The 23,298-nt window shown below is 48.3% G+C and overlaps 1 protein-coding gene across 1 annotated transcript in view; it reads left to right on the plus strand.

Annotated features, from left to right (window-relative positions):
* Positions 1-1,761: 1,761 nt before the first annotated feature.
* HAPLN3 (hyaluronan and proteoglycan link protein 3) overlaps positions 1,762-23,298 on the plus strand; it is a 161,239-nt gene continuing 139,702 nt past the window's right edge. The window contains exon 1 of the mRNA XM_075342815.1: positions 1,762-1,865. The gene's annotated coding sequence lies outside the window, so the exon portion shown is untranslated. The remainder of the gene's footprint in view (positions 1,866-23,298) is intronic.

Below are 23,298 nucleotides of genomic sequence, written 5' to 3' on the forward strand. Positions count from 1 at the left end.
CTATGGCTGCTGTCCCTATCCCATAGAGATCCCCCTCCATGCACCCCCTTTCTTATACAGCGCGCCCCCTATGGCTGCTGCCCCATAGAGATCCCCCCATGCACCCCCTTTCCTATATAGAGCACCCCCTATGGCTGCTGCCCCTGTCCCATAGAGGTCCCCCTCCATGCACCCCCTTTCCTATATAGAGCGCCCCCTATGGCTGCTGCCCCTGCCCTATAGAGATCCCCCTCCATGCACCCCCTTTCCTATATAGAGCACCCCCTATGGCTGCTGCTCCTGTGCCATAGAGGTCCCCCTCCATGCACCCCCTTTCCTATATAGAGCACCCCCTATGGCTGCTGCCCCTGTCTCATAGAAATCCCCCTCCATGCACCCCCTTTCCTATATAGAGCGCCCCCTATGGCTGCTGCTCCTGTCCCATAGAGGTTCCCCTCCATGCACCCCCTTTCCTATATAGAGCACCCCCTATGGCTGCTGCCCCTGTCTCATAGAGATCCCCCTCCATGCACCCCCTTTCCTATATAGAGCGCCCCCTATGGCTGCTGCACCTGTCTCATAGAGGTCCCCCTCTATGCACCCCCTTTCCTATATAGGGCACCCCCTATGGCTGCTGCCCCTGCCCCACACAGATTACACCCCATGCACCTCCTTTTCCCATAGAGAGCGCTCCCTATGGCTGCCCCTGTCCCATACAGATTACACCCCGTCGGCTACCGCCACTATCTTTGGCTCTACAGCGCCTACCTCCCGGCTCCAGTGACTTCTCCCCTCAGCGGCACTCAGTCTGCAGAGACGCCGGCAGCGGTGACTCATCGCGCTGCCCGCGACGTCATCAGTGAGCGCGCCAGGCCAGGGAGCTGATTGCAGCTTGTGACCCCGGAAGTGCCGGCGCGCAGGGAGCAGGTAATAGGTATGGAGGATGATTTGTATTAGCGTTTAAGACGCTAATACAAATTAAAAACGGGACCAAATAACTCCCCCCCCGCAAAGCCTCCGGTTATAGAAATGAGTCTGGGGAGGGAAATTTAAAAAAAAAAATATATATATATATACATTAACATTTCTATTTAGAAAGTTATATATTTATTAATAAATCTATAAATGTATATTATAGATTTTATGTTTAAATAAAGATTTTGAAATATTTGAAAGAAAACTATGTGCTTCTCACCATGTTTTCAACGGCAAAAAGGATTATTCTAGCCTCATACAACCGCAAATGTGAAATCGAGATCCGTCGCCCATTGAAACACATTGCAGCTACTGCTGCAATGTACAGGATCCGGTGAGCTGCTGTTTTTGGGTGGAGGCAAAAAACGCTACATGTTGCGTTTTTGAAACATGGTAAAAAACTGTAACTCACAGGATCCAGACACTGCCGCATGAAAATGGATGCAAACGCATGTTGCCGCTAGTCCATTAACATTGCATTGAGCAGACAACGGATCCGGCAACATGCAGGTTGCGTTTTTCTACCGACCGGCAGAAAAACGCTGATGTGAAACCAGCTTTATATTTGTATTGACCTACTTGTAGGAACTCATGGAGTAACTTGTTATTATGCAAATGATCTTCATATGTGTATTAATTGCTAACAGATGTTTATACGATCATTGGTTGTTGAATTAGTGCTTTTAAACTTTGGGTTATAGTGATTTTTTATCTCAGTGACTAAGGGCACGCTTGCCTGGAACATGTTGATACTATAATTCAACCATCATGATGTTTTAAAATAACCAAATAAAGATGAAGATTTTAATTATGGGACTCGCCACTTTATCCTTTTCTTGAGAAGGTTTGGAGTCTAAGCTGTGGCTGGAGACCCAGAAAAATAAGCGGACTACATCCTTTAAGAAGACACGGTGAGGCACGTTTTTTCTTCATTGCTGGTCATGTAGTCATAGTCATCACAGACAGTCCTTCTCTGTATGTTTGAATACAGATGCTTGGAGGAACTGTCGTGGGAATCGTAGGATCTTAACTACCGTTCTTCTACATTATCTCAATTGTGCTTGTTTTGTATGTAGGCAGATGATCGTTGTAAATAAAACTCCCTATATATAGTATTAGGTTGACAAATACGAGTAAGCTTCAATTTCCTGAGCTTACACTACCACATTATCTGAATTTCTGCAATTTGTATTATAGAGTGAGAAATTTCTTGTATTTTGTGAAACAAGTATAATACAGAGACGAGAGTTTCGCTGCTGGGGCCACTTGGCTTTAGAACGTCCAGCTAAACTGAGTATTCCAGCTGTGTAATTAGAACTCCATAATGACATGCTCCTCTGAGTATCACTGCACGCATATTATATTTCACATTGATTCTCCAGGCTTATTACTACCTGCTGCGAGACAGAATATGGACTCGCTTGAAAGGATTCCACTGAAAACATATTAACTCTGCATGTAGCAGAGATGTGCAGCCTCCCGGCGTCATTTGTATATGAACTGCTACTGTCTGAAAAGCTAAAAAGCAGCATAAAAAGATTTATAAATCATGATGACAAATCTTGGTTTTCTTTTTAGACTGAGACAAAAAATAGCATAGACATTGCATGAGATTGTTTAAATTATGGTATCTGCTTTCTTCAGTGCTATTGTCGCGGGCGGGGAGGAGGGTGTCAGCTCACTACGCTCGCCCCCTTCTGTTCGGGTCTGGCGGCCGCTGCTCAGTGGTGGCTCGAGCCGTAGGCCGGATCCCGGGGGTTTCTCGAGCGACACTCCTCGCCCGTGAGTGAAAGGGGTCTGTTGGGTGCGGGGATTGTTATAGTTCGTGACGCCACCCACGGTTGTGGTGATTTCACCACCGCTGCTCAATGCGGGGATCCCGGGGATGGTGATGCGGAGCAGCCAGGTGTTGTGTTGCCCCTCCATGGGCAGGGGTTGGTGATCCCGGGGCCCGGTGATGGTTTGTGAGGTGCGGGGCCTGGTGGGCGCAGGGACGCGGGGGCAGCGCTGTGCCTTGCGGCACTGTGGTACTCACTCAGCCTGAGACACGGACACAGTTTGTACGGTAAACCAAACGGCTGGTAGGACGGTCCCACAGACGGCTGCACCTGCACTCCCGGTAGGTGACGGTGATGTCCCTCTTCCTTGCACCTATGGTTGACTTGTGGTAGCGGTGGATTCCCTCCGGTTACCCGCTCCCCGACTACAATCTGGGCCGGAGGAGCTCTACACTTTGCCCGCAGGCGCTGGCCCTGAGAAACTGGTGCCTTGGCGGTGGCGGCGTCTCTCTGCTTCAGGTTGGGCTGTTGCCTTCAATCGGGACTTGGTTGCTGGGGGATCTACGTCCCCTTCACTGACGGATTCGGCAAATTTGGCGACTCCTAGCCTTGCCGGGGTCCGAGAGGCCCCTGCCCTGGTGCTGACTGTCCTTCGGAACACTGCTCCAGACCACCGGGCACACAGCCAACGGGGTCCTTCCAGGAACTTCCAAACGGTCCCCCTCCAGACAGTCACCGCCGTCACTGACCTTGCTGATCTGGCCCTACACAAAGCTGGACCCTTCAGGCTTTTCTTCCTTCTTGTCACCTCACTTGCTTTCCTCCTTTTCTCCTTTACTTTCCTTACTTTCACTTGCTGTTTACTTTAGCTCCTCACTCAAGCTCCTCCTGAGCTAATCTGCCTGGTTTCTCCCGCCTCCAGAACTGTGACCTCCTCGGTGGGCGGAGCCAACCGCCTGGCCCACCCACTGGTGTGGATCATCAGCCTCTGGAGGAAGGCAACAAGGATTTGTAGTTTAGCTGTGATGTGCCTACCTGGAGTGTGGGGTGTGGTGGTGTTGTGACCCGTGACCCCTGGCTTGCCCAGGGCGTCACACTATTCTTCAACTTAACATTAAATTAATATACTATTTTTTTAACTATAAGACGCACCGGACCATAAGACGCACCCTGGTTTCAGAGGAGGAAAGTAGGAAAATAAAATTTTAAGCAAAAAATGTGGTCATGACACACTTATGGGGTGAGGATCTGCTGCTGACACTGTTATGGGGGTAATGTCCCCAAATTCTCTACTAAGGTACCCCATCCTGATAATGATCCTCCTGCCTTGTATATGATCCCCATCCTTTTATATATATATACTAGAAGGTTGCCCGATTCTAAAGCATCGGGTATTCTAGAATTTATTGTGTAGTTGATGTATAATTTTTGTTATATATATTAGATGTTGTTGTGTGTAGTTGCTAAGTGTTTGTGTAGGGGCTGTACATGTTCTGGGTGTTGTCTGGGTGTGACGGGGGGTGAGAGCGGTGTTGTTTGTGTGTTGCGTGTGTTGCGTTGTTTGTGGAGCGCTGTGTGTCTGTAGCGTTGTGTGTGTGTTGCGCGGTTTGTGTGTGTGTGGTGTGTTTTGGGGGGAGGTATGTTTTGTGCAATGTGTGTGTTGTGCGGTATGTGCGTATATTTGTGTGTGCCGCGGTGTTTGTGTGTTGGGTGTTGTGTGTGTGCAGCGTTGTCTGTGTGTGTGGGTGTCTGTGTAGGGCAGTTGTTTGTGGTTCCCAGTGTGTGTGTGTGTGTGGTGTGTGGTGTGTTGTGCAGTGCGCGCGTGTGTGTGTGTGTGTGTGTGTGTGTGTGTGTGTGCATCAGCCTCTCTTCTCTCAGCCTACCTCTCCCAGCCTCCCTCCTCCCAGCCTCCCTCAGCATCAGCCTCCCTCTCCCAGCCTCCCCAAGCATCAGCCTCCACCAGCATCAGCCTCTCTCCTTCCAGCCTCCCCCAGCATCAGCCTCCGCCAGCATCAGCCTCTCTCCTTCCAGCCTCCTCCAGCATCAGCCTCCCTCTCCCAGCCTTCCCCAGGATCAGCCTCTCTCCTCCCAGCCTCCGTCCTCCCAGCCTTCCCCAGCATCAGCTTTCCCCTCCCAGCCTCCCTCAGCATCAGCCTTCCCCAGCATCAGCCTCTCTCCTCCCAGCCTCAGCCTCTCTCCTTCCAGCCTCCCCCAGCATCAGCCTCTCTCCTTCCAGACTCCCTCAGCATCAGCCTCCCCTTCCCAGCCTTCCCCAGGATCAGCCTCTCTCCTCCCAGCCTCCTTCCTCCCAGCCTCCCCCTCCCAGCCTCCCTCAGCATCAACCTTCTGCTCCCAGTCTCCCCCAGCATCAGCCTCCCCAAGCATCAGCCTCCACCAGCATCAGCCTCTCTCCTTCCAGCCTCCCCCAGCATCAGCCTCTCTCCTTCCAGCCTCCCTCAGCATCAGCCTCCCGTTCCCAGCCTTCCCCAGGATCAGCCTCTCTCCTCCCAGCCTCCTTCCTCCCAGCCTCCCCCTCCCAGCCTCCCTCAGCATCAGCCTTCCCCTCCCAGTCTCCCCCAGCATCAGCCTCCCCAAGCATCAGCCTCCACCAGCATTAGCCTCTCTCCTTCCAGCCTCCCCCAGCATCAGCCTCCCCAAGCATCAGCCTCCACCAGCATCAGCCTCCCTCGTCCCAGCCTCCCCCAGCATCAGCTTCCCCCTCCCAGCCTCCCCCAGCATCAGCCTCTCTCCTCCCAGCATCAGCCTCTCTCATCCCAGCATCAGCCTCTCTCCTCCCAGCATCAGCCTCTCCTCTCTGTCCCCAGCATCAGCCTCTCTCCTCCCAGCCTTCCCCAGCATCAGCCTCTCTCTTCCCAGCCTCCCCCAGCATCAGCCTCTCTCCTTCCAGCCTCCCCCAGCATCAGCCTCCCTCTCCCAGCCTTCCCCAGGATCAGCCTCTCTCCTCCCAGCCTCCGTCCTCCCAGCCTTCCCCAGCATCAGCTTTCCCCTCCCAGCCTCCCTCAGCATCAGCCTTCCCCAGCATCAGCCTCTCTCCTCCCAGCCTCAGCCTCTCTCCTTCCAGCCTCCCCCAGCATCAGCCTCTCTCCTTCCAGCCTCCCTCAGCATCAGCCTCCCCTTCCCAGCCTTCCCCAGGATCAGCCTCTCTCCTCCCAGCCTCCTTCCTCCCAGCCTCCCCCTCCCAGCCTCCTTCAGCATCAGCCTTCCCCTCCCAGTCTCCCCCAGTACAGTACTCACCTCGGTGACAGCCGTGTCAGTTCGGGGAATGCGCGGGGGGAGGGAGGGGGTGGGGCCAGAGCTAGCGTGCATTGCGTGAGGGGGCGGGGCGTGGCGTGGCCGAATTGCCAATGCCTGCAGGGTGCCGGGGCGAGAGGCCAATCTGTGGGGGGGCGGAGCCTGGGCGAGCGGCTGGCCAATCCGTGTGGGGGCGCAGCCTGGGCGAGCGGCCAATCGGTGTGGGGGGGCGGGACCATGGCGAGCCCAGCGGCCAATCAGCTTTGTGTCACCGTAAGGACACAATTTTGGAGCATGACAGACAGACAGACAGACAGATAGATAGACAGACAGACAGACAGACAGAATAAGGCAATTATATATATAGATATATATATATATATATATACATACACATATATACAGTTAGGTCCAGAAATATTTGGACAGTGACACAAGTTTTGTTATTTTAGCTGTTTACAAAAACATGTTCAGAAATACAATTATATATATAATATGGGCTGAAAGTGCACACTCCCAGCTGCAATATGAGAGTTTTCACATCCAAATCGGAGAAAGGGTTTAGGAATCATAGCTCTGTAATGCATAGCCTCCTCTTTTTCAAGGGACCAAAAGTAATTGGACAAGGGACTCTAAGGGCTGCAATTAACTCTGAAGGCGTCTCCCTCGTTAACCTGTAATCAATGAAGTAGTTAAAAGGTCTGGGGTTGATTACAGGTGTGTGGTTTTGCATTTGGAAGCTGTTGCTGTGACCAGACAACATGCGGTCTAAGGAACTCTCAATTGAGGTGAAGCAGTCTGAAAAAAAGAAAAAATCCATCAGAGAGATAGCAGACATGCTTGGAGTAGCAAAATCCACAGTCGGGTACATTCTGAGAAAAAAGGAATTGACTGGTGAGCTTGGGAACTCAAAAAGGCCTGGGCGTCCACGGATGACAACAGTGGTGGATGATCGCCGCATACTTTCTTTGGTGAAGAAGAACCCGTTCACAACATCAACTGAAGTCCAGAACACTCTCAGTGAAGTAGGTGTATCTGTCTCTAAGTCAACAGTAAAGAGAAGACTCCATGAAAGTAAATACAAAGGGTTCACATCTAGATGCAAAAAATTCATCAATTCCAAAAATAGACAGGCCAGAGTTAAATTTGCTGAAAAACACCTCATGAAGCCAGCTCAGTTCTGGAAAAGTATTCTATGGACAGATGAGACCAAGATCAACCTGTACCAGAATGATGGGAAGAAAAAAGTTTGGAGAAGAAAGGGAACGGCACATGATCCAAGGCACACCACATCCTCTGTAAAACATGGTGGAGGCAACGTGATGGCATGGGCATGCATGGCTTTCAATGGCACTGGGTCACTTGTGTTTATTGATGACATAACAGCAGACAAGAGTAGCCGGATGAATTCTGAAGTGTACCGGGATATACTTTCAGCCCAGATTCAGCCAAATGCCGCAAAGTTGATCGGACGGCGCTTCATAGTACAGATGGACAATGACCCCAAGCATACAGCCAAAGCTACCCAGGAGTTCATGAGTGCAAAAAAGTGGAACATTCTGCAATGGCCAAGTCAATCACCAGATCTTAACCCAATTGAGCATGCATTTCACTTGCTCAAATCCAGACTTAAGACGGAAAGACCCACAAACAAGCAAGACCTGAAGGCTGCGGCTGTAAAGGCCTGGCAAAGCATTAAGAAGGAGGAAACCCAGCGTTTGGTGATGTCCATGGGTTCCAGACTTAAGGCAGTGATTGCCTCCAAAGGATTCGCAACAAAATATTGAAAATAAAAATATTTTTTTTGCGTTTGATTTATTTGTCCAATTACTTTTGACCTCCTAAAATGTGGAGTGTTTGTAAAGAAATGTGTACAATTCCTACAATTTCTATCAGATATTTTTGTTCAAACCTTCAAATTAAACGTTACAATCTGCACTTGAATTCTGTTGTAGAGGTTTCATTTCAAATCCAATGTGGTGGCATGCAGAGCCCAACTCGCGAAAATTGTGTCACTGTCCAAATATTTCTGGACCTAACTGTATATATGTCCCTCATCCTGGTATTGCCCCCATTTTGCTATATACTATCATCCTGCTATATACCCCCATCCTGCTATATACCCCCATCCTGCTCATAATATACCCCCATCCTGCTCATAATATACCCCCATCCTGCTATATACCCGCATCCTGCTCACAATATACCCCCATTCTGCTATATACCCCCATCCTGCTCATAATATGCCCCCATCCTGCTATATACCCCCATCCTGCTCATAATATATCCCCATCCTGGTAGATGCCCTCATCTTGCTATTTGGCCTGTATCCTATGGCACAGAAAAAGATAAACGTTTATACTCACCTTTCCTCACTCCCTGCAGCATTGATCATCTTCCCCTCTGTGTCAGCAGCTGCGCCGCTGACCTGTGGGGAGCCGTTGCCCTGCAGCATCGCTCGTCCTCCTGTCTGCCTGCCAGCTGACCTGTGTGGAGACTAGCGGTGCGCACAGGGATGACGTCATCGCTGTGCTCACCGTTCTCTACACAGATCAGCAGGCTGGCAGATAGGAGGAGATCGCGATGTTGCAGGGACCGGTGATGGGTGAGTATACTTATTCACTGCCCCCCATGCTGATGATGATGTGCAGGGGGCAGTGAATACAGCCGCACATGATCACTCCAGGTTGTAGATGCCAGGGGTGATTACGCGGGCCAGCTCTTTACTATGTGCGCACACCCCCACCCATCATCCCATCCACCTGTCAGCGCCGGCTTTAGCGCTGAGAGATGATGGGCAGGAGGATGGGCGTGCATATGAAATGAGCGGGCCCATGTGGTCATGGCAGGCGTTGCTACAGTCTGCTCGTGCCACCGATGACCCGCTCCACCACAGCACCCTAATTCCCGGCTGCAGCCCTACATTCAGACTATAAGACGCACCACCCACTTTCCCCCAACATTTGGGCGGGAAAAAGTGCGTCTCAAAGTCCGAAAAATACGGTAATAAATATAATTTCTTCCTTGTGTTGTTTTATTTTAGTGGCGAGACTAGCACCTTGTTGGCCTTCACACTAGTCAGGGTGAGTTCGGGACGAGCAAGGGCCTAGGCACATCATAGCGCACTGGGGGAAGGACCCGTCTAGGGATGTTGATGAGTGCAGGGATTAGCTTCAGGTGAGTGTTATGAGGTAACCCACTCCCCTTCCTTAGCACCAGGGCTAATCCATTGTATTTTCTCCTTGGTGTACCCTTTTTGTAGCATTGCTTGCCTGGGATCCTCTTGTGCCCTAGTTTTGCCAGTATCAGTTATACTTCACAAGAATACATAGGTGGTCCTATATGGCCATGTAAAGTTGATCATTCACATAAAACAGTCATTGGAAAATGGTTGGCCAAATTATTGTTTGTTGGATCTGTTGTATAGACAAAATCGTCAAACAATCTGGCAAAAAAGAGTGCAGACACCATCATATTTAAAATCTGTACAATGTTTTTCTACAAAAGTTGGTTGCTATAAAAGAAATTATATTAAAAAAGTTGTCCAGTTACCAAAACTGATTTTTTTTCTTTCTCATAAATCTTACTAATATGTGCCTCTCCACACATGTATCATGTTATTTTACGAATATTACCTTTTATTGTGCTCTAGCAGAACATCCTCATTTCTGGCTCCAGCTCTGATGGGGTTAATCGCTCTCTTGACTTCCTGGGTTCAGTTACTACAACTTCCATAATCCTTTGCAGTAACTAGCAATCTATCTCACACCCACTCTAAAGCTGGGTTCACACATAGCGACAGCGACAACGACATCGCTGTTACGTCACCATTTTCTGTGACGTAACAGCGACATTGTAAGTCGCTGTTATGATCGCTGCTTAGCTGTCAAACACAGCGACGCAGCAGCGATCATAATGACACGCGTCGCTGTTCTGCAACATGTGCAGAGAGCAGGGAGCCGCGCACACTGCTTAGCACTGGCTCCTTGCTCTCCTAGCTACAGTACACATCGGGTTAATTACCCGATGCGTACTGCAGCTACTTGTGCACAGAGCAGGAGCCGGCACTAGCAGCAAGAGCGGCGGAGGCTGGTAACGAAGGTAAATATCGGGTAACCAGGGAAAGTTCTTCCCTTGGTTACCAGATGTTTATCTTGGTTACAGCTTTCCGCAGCTGCCAGACACCGGCTCCTGCTCCCTGCTCGCTTCATTTTGTCGCTCTCTCGCTGTCACACACAGCGATGTGTGCTTCACAGCAGGAGAGTGACGACTAAAAAATGAAGCAGGACATTCAGCAACGAGCAACAACCTCACAGCAGGGGCCAGCTCGTTGCTGGATGTCACACACAGCGACAGCGACGGGACGTCGCTGCAACGTCACAGAAAATGGTGACGTAGCAGCGACGTCGTCGTCGCTGTGTGTGACACCACCTTAACTGTTCCCTCCCCTCAGATCTCCACCAAAACAGTTCCCTCCCCTCCTTCCTGTGTGCATTGCCTAATCATGGTAATAGAGTTTTTATCATTTGGTCACCTGCACAACAAGTCCCAGAGTGGAGCAAGATAGTGACATATAGCACACTATGTGTAAGAGCAGAGCATGTCACTGTCTCCACTCTGGGACCTGTGCTGCTGGTAGGATTATATGATCACACTGCCGACACCGCAGGCTCTCCTGACAGCTGAGCACAGCGGGCGGGTGGATAGTGTGATCATTCACTTGCGTGGCAGGGGGGATTTCAGCTGAGGAAACCCCCCCTGTACTCCACACTGGAGCCCGCACCTCCCACAGCTGACTGATGGTAAAGCAGAGTGTTCTGCATTCACCCCTGCACACTGGAGCCCGCACCTCCCACTGCTGACCGATGGTAAGCGGCGCCGCTCTGCATTCACCGCTCCACACTAAAGCTCTCTGGATCCTCCCCTCGATGCTGGGCTGTGACGTGCGGTAGTCACCGCCCACAGCCCAGTCAATCAGTGTGAGTGGTGCCAGCTTCCTCTGACGTAAGCGTCAAGTTTGAGAGCCCGGAACTTGGTCGGGACATCAGAGGATGCTGGCGGCCACAGCTCCAGGGGGTCATGTGACAGGCACTGAGCATGCAGGATAGCGCCGCTCAGTGCCAGAACTGGAAATAGAGACCAATTAAGAAGACTCCCAAAATGGTAAGTTACATCCATAGACAAAATAAAAAAAATGGGTGAACCACCCCTTTAAATACAATGCCATTTGTGGGGGTTTATTGGGCATATTTTCAATTGTTTTGCAAATGTTCTATTGATTTTTCATGATCACAATGTTTGGAAAGCAGTAAAGGGATCTGTGTATCATGCAGCATTCAGCGATTGCCAACCGGCAAGATGATGTTTCATAGCATGTATAGTCAGGCTGACCCGATTTCAGATGCTCACAGAACGATCAGTATTAGATCATTTGGGTCCATAGACTGCCATAGTTCTCGGGAGACCATGTCTCTGTACAGTCAGACACGGATATTACACAGTACATAATAGGGACACATATATAAGATTATCTCAGCACAGGAATATTTTTTAAACACATCCAAATGTGGAACTTATTATTTTTCCAAGATCTATTGATTAAAATGAACTTTGTTCGTGGGACAACCACTTTAAGTTTCTTTAAGGCCTTGGATATATGGCGAGTAAAATCAGACCAGTTGAATGCGATAAAAAATTCGCATTCCACTCAGACCAATATTACTCTAAGGGGCCGTTCTGAGCTGCGATTTTTTTTAATCAGCCCTAATCAGACTGAGAATACAATCACAGCATTCTGCGAGTGTCGGAGACGTGTCCCTTGCACCCATATAAGTCTATTGGTGTGAGTGAAACATTGGACTGCACTCGGATGACAGCTGAGTGCAGTGCGATATATGCATCAGCTGACAATGGAGGAGATGGGGAGATTAATCTCTCCCTCTCCTCCGCAGCTGTGATCAGATCGCAGCCAAGAGTCATTGGCATAATGCATCCGATACTCTCGCATCGTATGCTATACACTCTTTTGGCCAAGCGTTAAAATATTTCTCGTAACAATAAAAAATAGTTTAGCGACATCATATGCTGCCAATCTGAAATTTTACTCTAATTTTATTATTAACCTAAGCTTCTCAGAAGAAGCAATGTAAACCTTCCTCCCAAAATCTATGCACTGCAGTTTTCCATTTGAGAAGGACATTTTGTATTGTTCAACTATGGTGGAGGGCATGGGCCAGGCAGTGGTCGTAGTCGTAGTAGCAGGGGACAACAGAGCGCAGCGCAGGCCTCTGTTAACCCCTCACCTCCCCATCGCCGCACCACACACAGGATAACTCCGCAACCATTCAGACGACATTTTTTTCTCTTCTTCAATAAATAAAGTCCAGGCAGCTTTTCCTCTTAACACAAACTTTACTGTTCTTGCACTTCTTCATTACTTCGGCCCACATTCCCCTGGTATCGGTACACATCCCATAGGGGTTCCTTCTAATTCTACTTGTCATATACAATTTAGCAGCTGTCCGTATTCCAGGCACCGAGGTTCTGTCTGACTCCTCTAAGCCTCTCATTCCTCCACCCGACTACACGCTGGCACCAACAAGGTCATTAAGTCTGTTGGACCACTTCACCCCACCCACCGGGGACGCTAATGCATACGAAGGGCTGCAACCGACAGTGCTCTCCCATCCATGCCATTGCCTGGATTTAGCCATACCCTACTCCTTGAGGGCGCACTGAACTTCAGTTAGGTGAGGAAATCTTTGAGTATTCCGAACCAGTCAATTTGGATGCCAGACTCCCGACCATCAGACTAAACCCCTCTTCTTGGGGATGGAGTTAACCAGTCCGGAATGGATCCTGCATGTCACAGCTGAAGGGGTGACCCTTAGGGTCACTTTGCACACTACGACATCGCAAGCCGATGCTGCGATGCCGAGCGCGATAGTCCCCGCCCCCGTCGCAGCTGCGATATCATGGTGATAGCTGCCGTAGCGAACATTATTGCTACGGCAGCTTCACATGCACTCATCTGCCCTGCGACGTCGCTCTGGCCGGCGAACCGCCTCCTTATTAAGGGGGCGAGTCGTGCGGCATCATAGCGATGTCACACGGCAGGCGGCCAATAGAAGTGGAGGGGCGGGACGTAAACATCCCGCCCACCACCGTCCTTCCGCATAGCCGGCGTGAGCCGCAGGACGCAGGTAAGGAGATGTTCCTCGCTCCCGCGGCTTCACACACAGCGATGTGTGCTGCCGCAGGAACGAGGAACAACATCGTAACATCGGTCCTTCCGAAATTATGGAAATGACCGACGCTACACCGATGATACGATTTGGACGTTTTTGCGCTCGTTAATCGTATCAAAAAGGATTTAAACACTACGATATCGACTGCGACGCCGGATGTGCGTCACTTTCGATTTGACCCCACCGACATCGCAGCTGCGATGTCGTAGTGTGCAAAGCCCGCCTTAGAGTAAGAATCTTCAAATGGGGTATTCTCACTGTTTCTCCACTGGGACTCTCCTGTCCTCCTTTCCTCTATATCTGTCTTTTATTTTCCCCAACTCTCCTCCTCCTACTAATACTCTCTCCCTGCCCACCCAGGTGCCAGGACGGTCATGCTACACTTCTGCCACCTGGTGGCAGTTTTACACAATACATTTACATTTTATTAAACATGGATCACCAGTGTGCCAGTTACTTCTGCAAGGATGGGCCTAACCCTAATCCCCCTACATAACCATGAATTTTTTCTTATTAAAGGGAATCTGTCAGCACGTTTTTGCTACCTCATCTGACTGCAACATAATGCAGGCAAGGAGATTCTGAATCCAATGGTGTATCCCATAGATTACTGGATGAAGCCATTCTGAAAAAATCAAAGAGATCATATTCAGGAACACAGAGGAGCTGCTCCCGCCCACACCAGGCTCTCAGTAGGGATTGTGCATTGACTGTGAGGTGTCAATCACAGCAGGGGTGGGTTTTTAGTTCTGTAATGTAAATCACAGGGTAATAAACCCTTTACAATTTGTAAACAATAGCTCACAAACTGATGAGAAGCACAGTTGCTTTTTGTTTTTCAATTCTTAGTAGATTTATGAATTTTGCAGTTATATCAGCTGAGAGGAGTTCAGAAGATGACATATGAAAGAATTAAAAACTTTTCATTAGAATGAGTTGACTGATGGATTCCCAATTATCACATTCTGCAGCCTGAAATGTACAGCTAAACAAGCGCAAAAAAGATCCTGCAAAAGCCAAACAATTGTGAATGGTAAATTACATGCATTAAAGTCTAGGTTCACTGATATATACAATCTGATCACTCCATTGGAATTTCTATTTAAACCCCCCAAAAATGGGTTTTATGACAGAACCTCTTATGAAGCTGTTCAGTATAAAAGGACAAATTGAGTCTAGCTGGTGTCCATTCTGCTGGTGGCCATCTTTTTAAGAGGACACAAAAGGATAGATTACTATGCTATTCTGTCTGCCTTAAAAAAAACGCAAGGCTGTTGATGATTTAGACAGAAACCCAGATGCAGAGCTCAGCATAGTGCACTGTACAAATGTGAATTTGGCCTAATAATTGTCCCCAAAGGTGTCCAAATATGTACAAGTGTGGCGCCCCTGAGGCTTCCGTCGCCACAGGAACATTGCACCCCATCCAGCGGTGTGATGTCCCATTCTGGGTAAGGAAAGGAGTGAACGCCGGTCCCCAGGCAAATCTACACCCATTGTTAGGTACACACTGGGACCAGGGACAGTGGCAGTAACCCTCCCATGCTGCATGCTGGTAGGGGCCGTAAGACCCATCCCTGCTCCTATAGGGTACAGATCATAGCAACTGGGGAGGTGGGAGGAGCCACCAGAGAGCAGACAGGGAAAGGAAGGTCAAGTTTAGTGAGATAGAGAGAGAGGGGAGAAGGAGGAGGAGGTCTGCGGGAGGCAGACGAGAAGGAGAAGCAGAAAGAAAGCTCTAGTCAGACAGGAGCTAAGAGAAGAAAGTGACGCTTCCTGGTGAAGAACCTGGGACTCAGAGGGTCCAGGTGACACCAAGCAGAGGAAGAGAAGGGATTCCAGGGCCACAGAGAGCTTTTGAGCTGGTGGCCTGTTCCACAGGAACATCGGTGGAGGGATCAAGCTGCAACAGGGGACGGTCCCTAGAAACCGGAGGAGTGAAAAATCATCTCCAACAGTAAAAACCGAGGCCCAGGGAAAGTTGCAAACTCCCAGGGCCACAGCCCACCGCAGAACCTCTGGAAAAGGGGCAAATAACCGTCAGGCGAGCTCCCAGCCCAGAGGCTGTTGTGGAGGCCGAGCCAGGTTCATCCTACAAAGGCAAGGTTTAAGGAGACAGCTGCAGACAGAGACACTTGAGAGAAGGGTACCGGCTTTAATTCCAGGAATTACCCAGGATCGGCGGAGGTCCCTGACAGTGGGTCTCAGCAGTCCAGAGGCACCAGTGTGCTTAAGCCCAGGAAGTGTGAGTAAAGACCTTGGAATTGCACCCTCTGGTGTTGTCTCAGTTATTGTTTCCTGCATAGACTTCCACCACATCATAGACTCTCACGAGCACTAACTGTGCCCCGGGGTATTGCTCCACCTGTGGGGAGCAGTACCATCATTGCTGCCATTCCATCGGAGGCCCCATACAGCAGCGGCGGCTTAATAGCCGCAAACCACAGGTGGCGTCACGACAACCATAAACTTTATTCACCAGCCATATTTAATTGACTCCCACCAGGGCCACGGAGTCGGGCCCCGCCACCACTGACGACCCCCGGACTAGTCCGGCCCAGCACCGGGTGTCCCATAGCCCTGGGGTGGGCGAGTCACAAAGACCGATCAGTACATTTGTTATTAAACACCAATCATTTTATTTGGTGTGATCACAATGATTCTCCCTTGAAGAACAGTTGTGAGCCCAACAAGAATTCCAGCAATCCTAGCCCTTCATTGTTTCACACCGGATGTTTTTGGACCATTTCTATGTGACCACCCACTAAGAGAAGTTTGCTGAACTCCTGTTTTTTTTGACCAAAGGATTCACATTAATTTCTACTTTCTCAAACTGTCCTTGTTTGGTCTCATATTTTCTTGGTTCTCTGGACTGGAAATAGGCCTGTTCTTGCTTAGTATCAGTCAGTGTTGATGATTTCTAAATGTGGTCACGACCCTGGTTTGAGAAAAAATGTTGTCAAATTCAGCAATTAATTCTGTGTTGAAAGAAAAAAAATGTGAAAGTGATTGCACTTGAGTGTGACAGCCTGACATTTGCTATAAATTAGAGCGACCCTGATGTGGCCAGAACTGCTGACAATGCTGTACTCAGTCTAATTAATCTCCATGTGCTGCCACAATAAGCTTTCTCCACAAACTTTGTACAGAAGCCAGAAATACAAAGTATTTGCCATTTTACTATTAGTTGCCGGATTAACTGTAGATATCTTCCATAGTATGGACGAAATAAGATCATTATGTTTATTGTAGTTTATATACTGTAATCCTGATGTCCTGTCCTTAAAATAGGGGTCATCAAAATCTGTTCCATAAGTGTCCACCTCCCAGCACCACTGCCAGTTTGCTTACTGAAGTGCTGCCATGCCCGCTTTATTGTTTATGGGGCACAGCTCTGGATATTCTCTTACATCAGACTCGGTGTTGTACCGGGCTATAATTTGAGTTATACTCCCTTTAGGTTTCCACTGGTCAGATATAGTTGACCTACCGAAAACAGGCTAATAAGTATTGGCCCCTTGTCAGCAATAAGTTGTTTTTATTGAATAATCGTACCCTTTATATGATTTACAAAACATTATTGTGTAAGCAGTTCATGTGCATCCAGCAAAATGTAAACTGTATGTGGACACAAAGATAGCATTAACACCATCACACTCTGTGTGTGTGTGTGTGTATATATATATATATATATATATATATATATATATCCTTCATGGAGCTGTCTGGATTTAGTGGAATGGGCTCAAAAGCCAAGTCTGTTCTCAACAGAACAGGGCAACTTGTTGAGGGGAAACTATCATGTAAAAAAGGAAATTAACCTGCAGATATGGGGTCAATATGCAAGTTGATAGTGATCTGATATTCTGGTAGCCCCCTGCCAGAGGAGATGATCTCTGTATTTGTGTCGCCCTGGAGAAGCCAGGGGCCACAGAGAACAACACCACAACACCCCACACTCCCAGCAGGCACATCAAGGTCAGACATAAAACCCTTGTTGCCCTCCTCCAGGGGCTGATGATCACACCAGAAGGTGGGCCAGGCGGTTGGTCCCACCCACCGAGGAGTTCACAGTCCTGGAGGCGGGAAAAACAGACAGTTTAGAGTTTGCAGTGAAAGTAGAAGGAGGAAAGTGTAGTAGTGGAGAAACTGACTGACAGCGTCCGGGTGTGTGGCCCGGGCGAGACAGCAAGGTTGGCAGACGGTGGTGACCGTCTGCAGGAGTGGCCGATTGGAGTCTACCGTAAGGACTGTGGATGGGTGGTGGCCCGGCGGTACCGGACCGGTACACAAAGAGAAGCCAGCACCAGTGGCAGGGGCCTTTCGGACCCCGGCAAGGCTAGGAGTCACCGTGAATTTGCCGAATCCGTTAGTGAAGGGGACCTCCTGGGTTCCCAAACAGTCAAGTCCCGATAGAAGGCAACAGTCCAACCTAGTGAGAGAGACACCGCCACCGCCAAGGCAACCGTTTCTCAGGGCCAGCGCCTGCGGGCAAAAGAGGCTCCTCCGGCTCACATCCAAGTTGGGGAGCGGGATACCGGTGGGAACCCATCGAAACCGTGCAGACAGCGTAGGTGCAGGGAAAAGACAGTAACCGCTAACCTGCCGGGAGAAACAACACTGCAGCCGCCTGAGGGACCCGTCCATCCAGCCGCTTGTTTACCGTGAACTGTGTCCTCATCATTGGACTGAGTGAGTACCTCCGTGCCGTGGGGCACAGCGCTGCCCCCGCGTCCCTGCACCTCATCAGGCCCCGCAACCCGCCTGTCATCAATCCCTACCCCATCACCGGGCCCCGGGACAACCAACCCCCTACCCACGGAGGGGAGAAGTAACAACAAAGCTGCTCCCTGTCACCGCCCCCGGGATCCCCGTCCAGAGCAGCGGTGGTGTCCACAAAATCACCACAACCATGGGTGGCGTCACGGACAATATCCCTAAAACCAAACCACCCCTTTTCACTCACGGGCGAGGAGCGCCGCTCGAGTCCCTGGGATCCGGCCCATCGCTCGAGCCACCGAGCAGCAGCAGCCGCAGAGCAGCGGCAGCCGGACCCGAGCAGTGGGAGAGCGCAGCGTCCCCTCCTCCGCTCGCGACATATTCTTTCTGGCAGCTTAGCTTTCAGTCATATAGGTACAGCCAGCACAGTTACAGTCACTACTCATGGCATAGTAAAAAGCAGCTGTAACCACGTCCCGACACTGACTGACAGTCGGCTCTATACTGATACAATGTAGAGCTGGCTGTCAGTCAGTGTGCTGCTTATTTACAGCCGCTTGTATACTGAGCGCTGATTGAAATACCGCTGGCTGTAGCCCTATGACTGAAAGCCAGAGTTAATTTCCTCCTGGCAATGAGGTTCTCAGTGTGGTGGCTGCACAGCGCCAGAATGCTATTAACCACATATTTGCAGGGTAATAGGTTTTTTTTTTATATTATATATATATATATATATATATATATATATATAGTAGGTTCCCTTTATGTGCCAATCACTGTCAGTAACATTTAAATAATTTTGACACCTCTCCGAACAGGCTGGGAACATGTTTTTTTCTAAATATTGCAATACTGTATTAGTATTACAGTATATGGTACAAATGAGCAAATGATTGTGGGTTAATGTTCCACAATCAAAACCAATAAAAATATTAGATACTCGGCTTTTCCCCAGTTAAAAAAGCCACTCCATAATAACCTTAAATAAGGAAGAACCAGGAGCATTGAAGGCTAAATGCAAAATTTTATTTGTCACAAAAGTTAAAAAACAATGAATCACACCACAATGTAGAGACTAATAAAAAGTGCTAATATATGTTATATAAGGGATGAACACCCACATGCATGTGAAGAACAAAAAAATACAAAGCACGAAAAAAGTATAGTGTCCAAAAAGACCCAGTGAAGCATAAATAGGCAGGATGCCATATAAATCACCTTACCATATATAATGACATTATAAATCAACCGCTAATGCGGTAGTAAGTGCAAAGATGACTAATTAGTCATGAAAGCCTAACAGCTTAATCATGGATAAATTAATCTTGTCTTTATCCTTCACATGCATATAGAATAATCCTCCAACGCACGTTTCGCTTAATTAGATATCCCTGAGGAAGCTGACATCTAATTACGCGAAACGCACATTGGAGGGTTATTCTACACGCATGTGAAGGATAAAGGTGAGATTCATTTCCCCATGGGTAAGCTGTTAGGCTTTCATGATTAATTAGTCATCTTTGCACTTACTACCACATTAGTGGATGATTTATAGGGTCACTATATATGGTAAGGTATTTTATATGGAATCCTGCCTATTTAGGCTCCCCTGGGTCTTTTTGGATACTATACTTTTCTCTTTTGTTTTTTTTTTTCCTTCACATGCATGTGGGTGTTCATCCCTTCTATAACATCTATTAGCACTTTTTATTAATGTGATGCCCCTGGACTATCAGGTCGTCACAGGCTATTGTACAATCTGCTCTCCAGTGCAATATCCACCTCCCTCTTGGTTATGGGTCCCCAACTACTTGGTGTTGCCTACATCAGCTAATTAAAGTCCTAGGTACACTCTGCATCACACCCACCAGACACACCAGTGGACGGCCTGAGTGGAATAGGGTCGCCCACTTGGGGGGTTGGTTAGGGGAGTTCAGGAGTGTCAGGAGTGTTAGTAGTAGTGAGGAGAAGTGTGTTGGAAGTGAAAGAGAGAGGAGGTCAGGAGCCGGGCTCCTAGGAAGCCATCTAGGTAGTAGACGGTGGTCTGGGCCTAGAGGAGCTGGACCCCCGGTCTCAGGGGATCGTGGCAAGGGGCACGGAACTGTCGAGGAGGACAGCCGGCGGCCTTGCACCATCACCAGGCTGGGACCAGGGCATGACGGGGTACGTGGACCCTAGGTCAGGGAGTAGCTTTAGGCAACCTGACTATTTACCCGACGAGAACGGAGCCTTTAAGATCCGCTTTCCACCTGCTACAAAATACTAGCGCAATGAGGGGAATAGGACTTTCCACCAAAACGGTCCAGAAAATCCCAAGTGTGAACCCTGAGAGCAAGCTCCCACACTTAGCCATAGTGGGGAACAGGACCCGGCAAGTTCCATACTACTGGGACCAACAGAGAAGTAAACTTAGTGCCAGGAGGCAGGTCATGGATCACCAGCCAGCATCATTGGGGACGGGACCCGAAGTAGCTCCCCTCAGCGGCAGCGGTATCCAGAACTTTGGTTTATCCAGTTGTTGGTGTCAGCTTAATGGACTGAGTGAGTATGAAAGTGACCCCCTTTGCTTCCCATGGCACTCCCCAACATCATCACCGAGTCCTGGGGCATTCCCCCTACCCGTAGAGGGGTCTAACACCTGGCTGCCCCATTCCATCATCCCCGGGTACACCCAACTGCAGCGGTGGTACTCCAATTACCCACATAACACGGGTGGCATCATGAACTTTAACACAATCCCCTGTAAATACCCCCTTCATTTGAGTGGCCGCATGACTCCCGGGTCCGGAGACCCTCGAGCCACCGCGGATCCGGATCCGAGCAGCCCAGCTGCTGGCACGGGGGCGGCACATTAGTCTCTACATTGTGGTGTGATTCATTGTTTTTTAACTTTTGTGACAAATAAAATTTTGCATTTAGCCTTTAATGCTCCTGCTTCTTCCTTACTTAAACATTTTATAGCTGTTGGCAAAACAATGCGTCGGCTGATCATCTGGCCAACAGCTAACTCTGCCGATTCCTCCATGCACATACAAGTGTGTCGAGTCCGCAGTCGAGGCAGGCTTGGGCAAAGTGTGGCCCACGGGACACATCCAGCCCTTTGGCTGTTCCAATCCGAGCCTCAGACTGAAACAGCTAAAGGGCCGAAAATAGTAGACTGCAGGCTGCACCGTGCCCTCTCCCCCTGCCCAGCTGCCACCACTCAGCACAGCAGTGAACAATGTTTGTATGTATGTAGGAGGTTGTGTTGTGGTTTATAAAGTATATATGGGACTACCTGGGGTCACATAAAGTATATAGGAAGCTATGTGGGGGCTCATACTGTATACAGGGGCAGGGTCCTCTTAACTCTTGTCCCTGTCTTTGCCTTGTTTTGTTTATGATTATTGTTCTTGTCGCTATTATGTGTTATATGTTAAGGGTTATGTGGAGCTCAAGCTTTATATATGAGTAAGTGGGGATCATAATGTATATAGGAGGCTATATGAGACTTACACTTTATATTGGAGGCTATATGGGGCTCTTGCTGTATATAGGAGGCTATGTGGAGCTCATAGTGTAAATAGGAGGCTATGTGAGTGCTCATGCTGTATTTAGGAGGCTAAGTGAGGCTTTTGATGATGGGCTTATATGTGGGGGCTCATAATGTATTTAGGAGACTATGTGGGAGCTTATGATGTATTTAGGAAGATATGTGTGGCACATAATGTATGTAGGAGGCTAAATGGGGCTCACACTGTATATAAGAAGCCATATGAGGCCTCATATTGTATATATGGCTGATTATCTATATAGGAGACTATGTGGGGCTCATATTGTATTTAGGAAACTATATGTGTGCTCATACTGTATTTAGGAGACTGTGGGCTCATACTGTATGTAGAGGGCTATGTGGGAGCTCATACTATATATTGCTGACTATGTGGAGGTTCACACTGTATATTGAGGGGCTATGTGTGTGCTCACATTGTATATACAGGGGCTAAGTGGGGGCTCACACTGTATACAGAGGCTATGTGGGGGCTCATACTGTATATAGGTGCTATATGTAAGCTCATACTATATGTAAGGGGCAGTGTAGGGGCTCATACTGTATATTGGGAGGTTGTGTGGGCTCATACTGTGTATAGGGGTGTTGTGTGGGGGCTCCTACTGTATATAGAGAGACTATGTGGGGGTTCATATTGTATATAGGAGGCTATGAGGGGGCTCATACTGTATACAGAGAAGCTATGTGGGGGGCTCATACTGTATATGGAGATTATATGGGGGTTCATACTGTATATAGTGTAGCTATGTGGGGACTCAGACTGTATATGGAGAGGCTGTGTGGAGGCTCATACTGGATATAATGGGATGTCAGCATTCTTAATTCTGCTCAATATTAAGTGATATATTTAATATTAAATCATATTTAATATGTTAATATTAATATTGAGCAGAATTCATTTCACAAGGTCTCTTCTCATTTGGCCCCTTGGGAAAGTTATTTGCCCACACCTACCATAAAGGATAAATCCTACAGGATTATAGGTAATTACATGGAATATGTATTTTTTTGTAATGTTTGGTAATATTTGTTGAGTTTACAAAAGAACACTGTACATCAGACACTTCATATATTATAATGTTATTATTTTTTCCCCTCTTTGTATCACTTTTACTAGCAGGATAAGAAGTAGAGCCAATTTTTTTCAATTGGGTCAGGAAGTCTGTCGGAGAGACCCGACACCTCTGAGTTCAACCAGCATGACTGTCCAGTGTCAGAGGCTCCAGCTAATCAGTGTTGTCAGCACTCAAGTGCATTTCTGCTGATATTTTTTAGTCATCCTCTTTATATTGTGCCAGGAAATGGGCCCGCATAGCTCTCTGAAGCAGTGCCTTGAGCCCTGGACTCCGCATGCTACAGGATGCTGATACTACATATCCGCTTATATTCTCCTCAGTGTGCTGACCTGACAAACAATTAAGTAAGCGTCTATAGTCAGATCACTAATGTATGGTAATCTTTCTGGGATGTTGGAATCATGTCAGCTTTTAACATTTGGGTGCTGGCAAAGACGCATTTAATAGTGTCCACCATCCAAAAATTGTCTCATTCGCTCCTTTTGGACTTTTCAAATTTTATTACGTATTCATATTTATTCATTTATTTATTAGTTAAGAGTTTTTAGATTTCTAAAATACAAATCTCAAAATCAAAATTCAGTAGTAGATAACACATCTACATAAAGTACTTTGGTATAAATATAGACAAGCGTGCCCCATAGAATAGATGAAAAGTAACCAAATATTATTATGCCAGATTTTGACAATCCAGAACAGAGGTGCAGTATCTAGTTTGTTTT

This window comes from Anomaloglossus baeobatrachus, chromosome 4, assembly GCF_048569485.1.
Source record: "Anomaloglossus baeobatrachus isolate aAnoBae1 chromosome 4, aAnoBae1.hap1, whole genome shotgun sequence".
NCBI lineage: Eukaryota > Metazoa > Chordata > Amphibia > Anura > Aromobatidae > Anomaloglossus > Anomaloglossus baeobatrachus.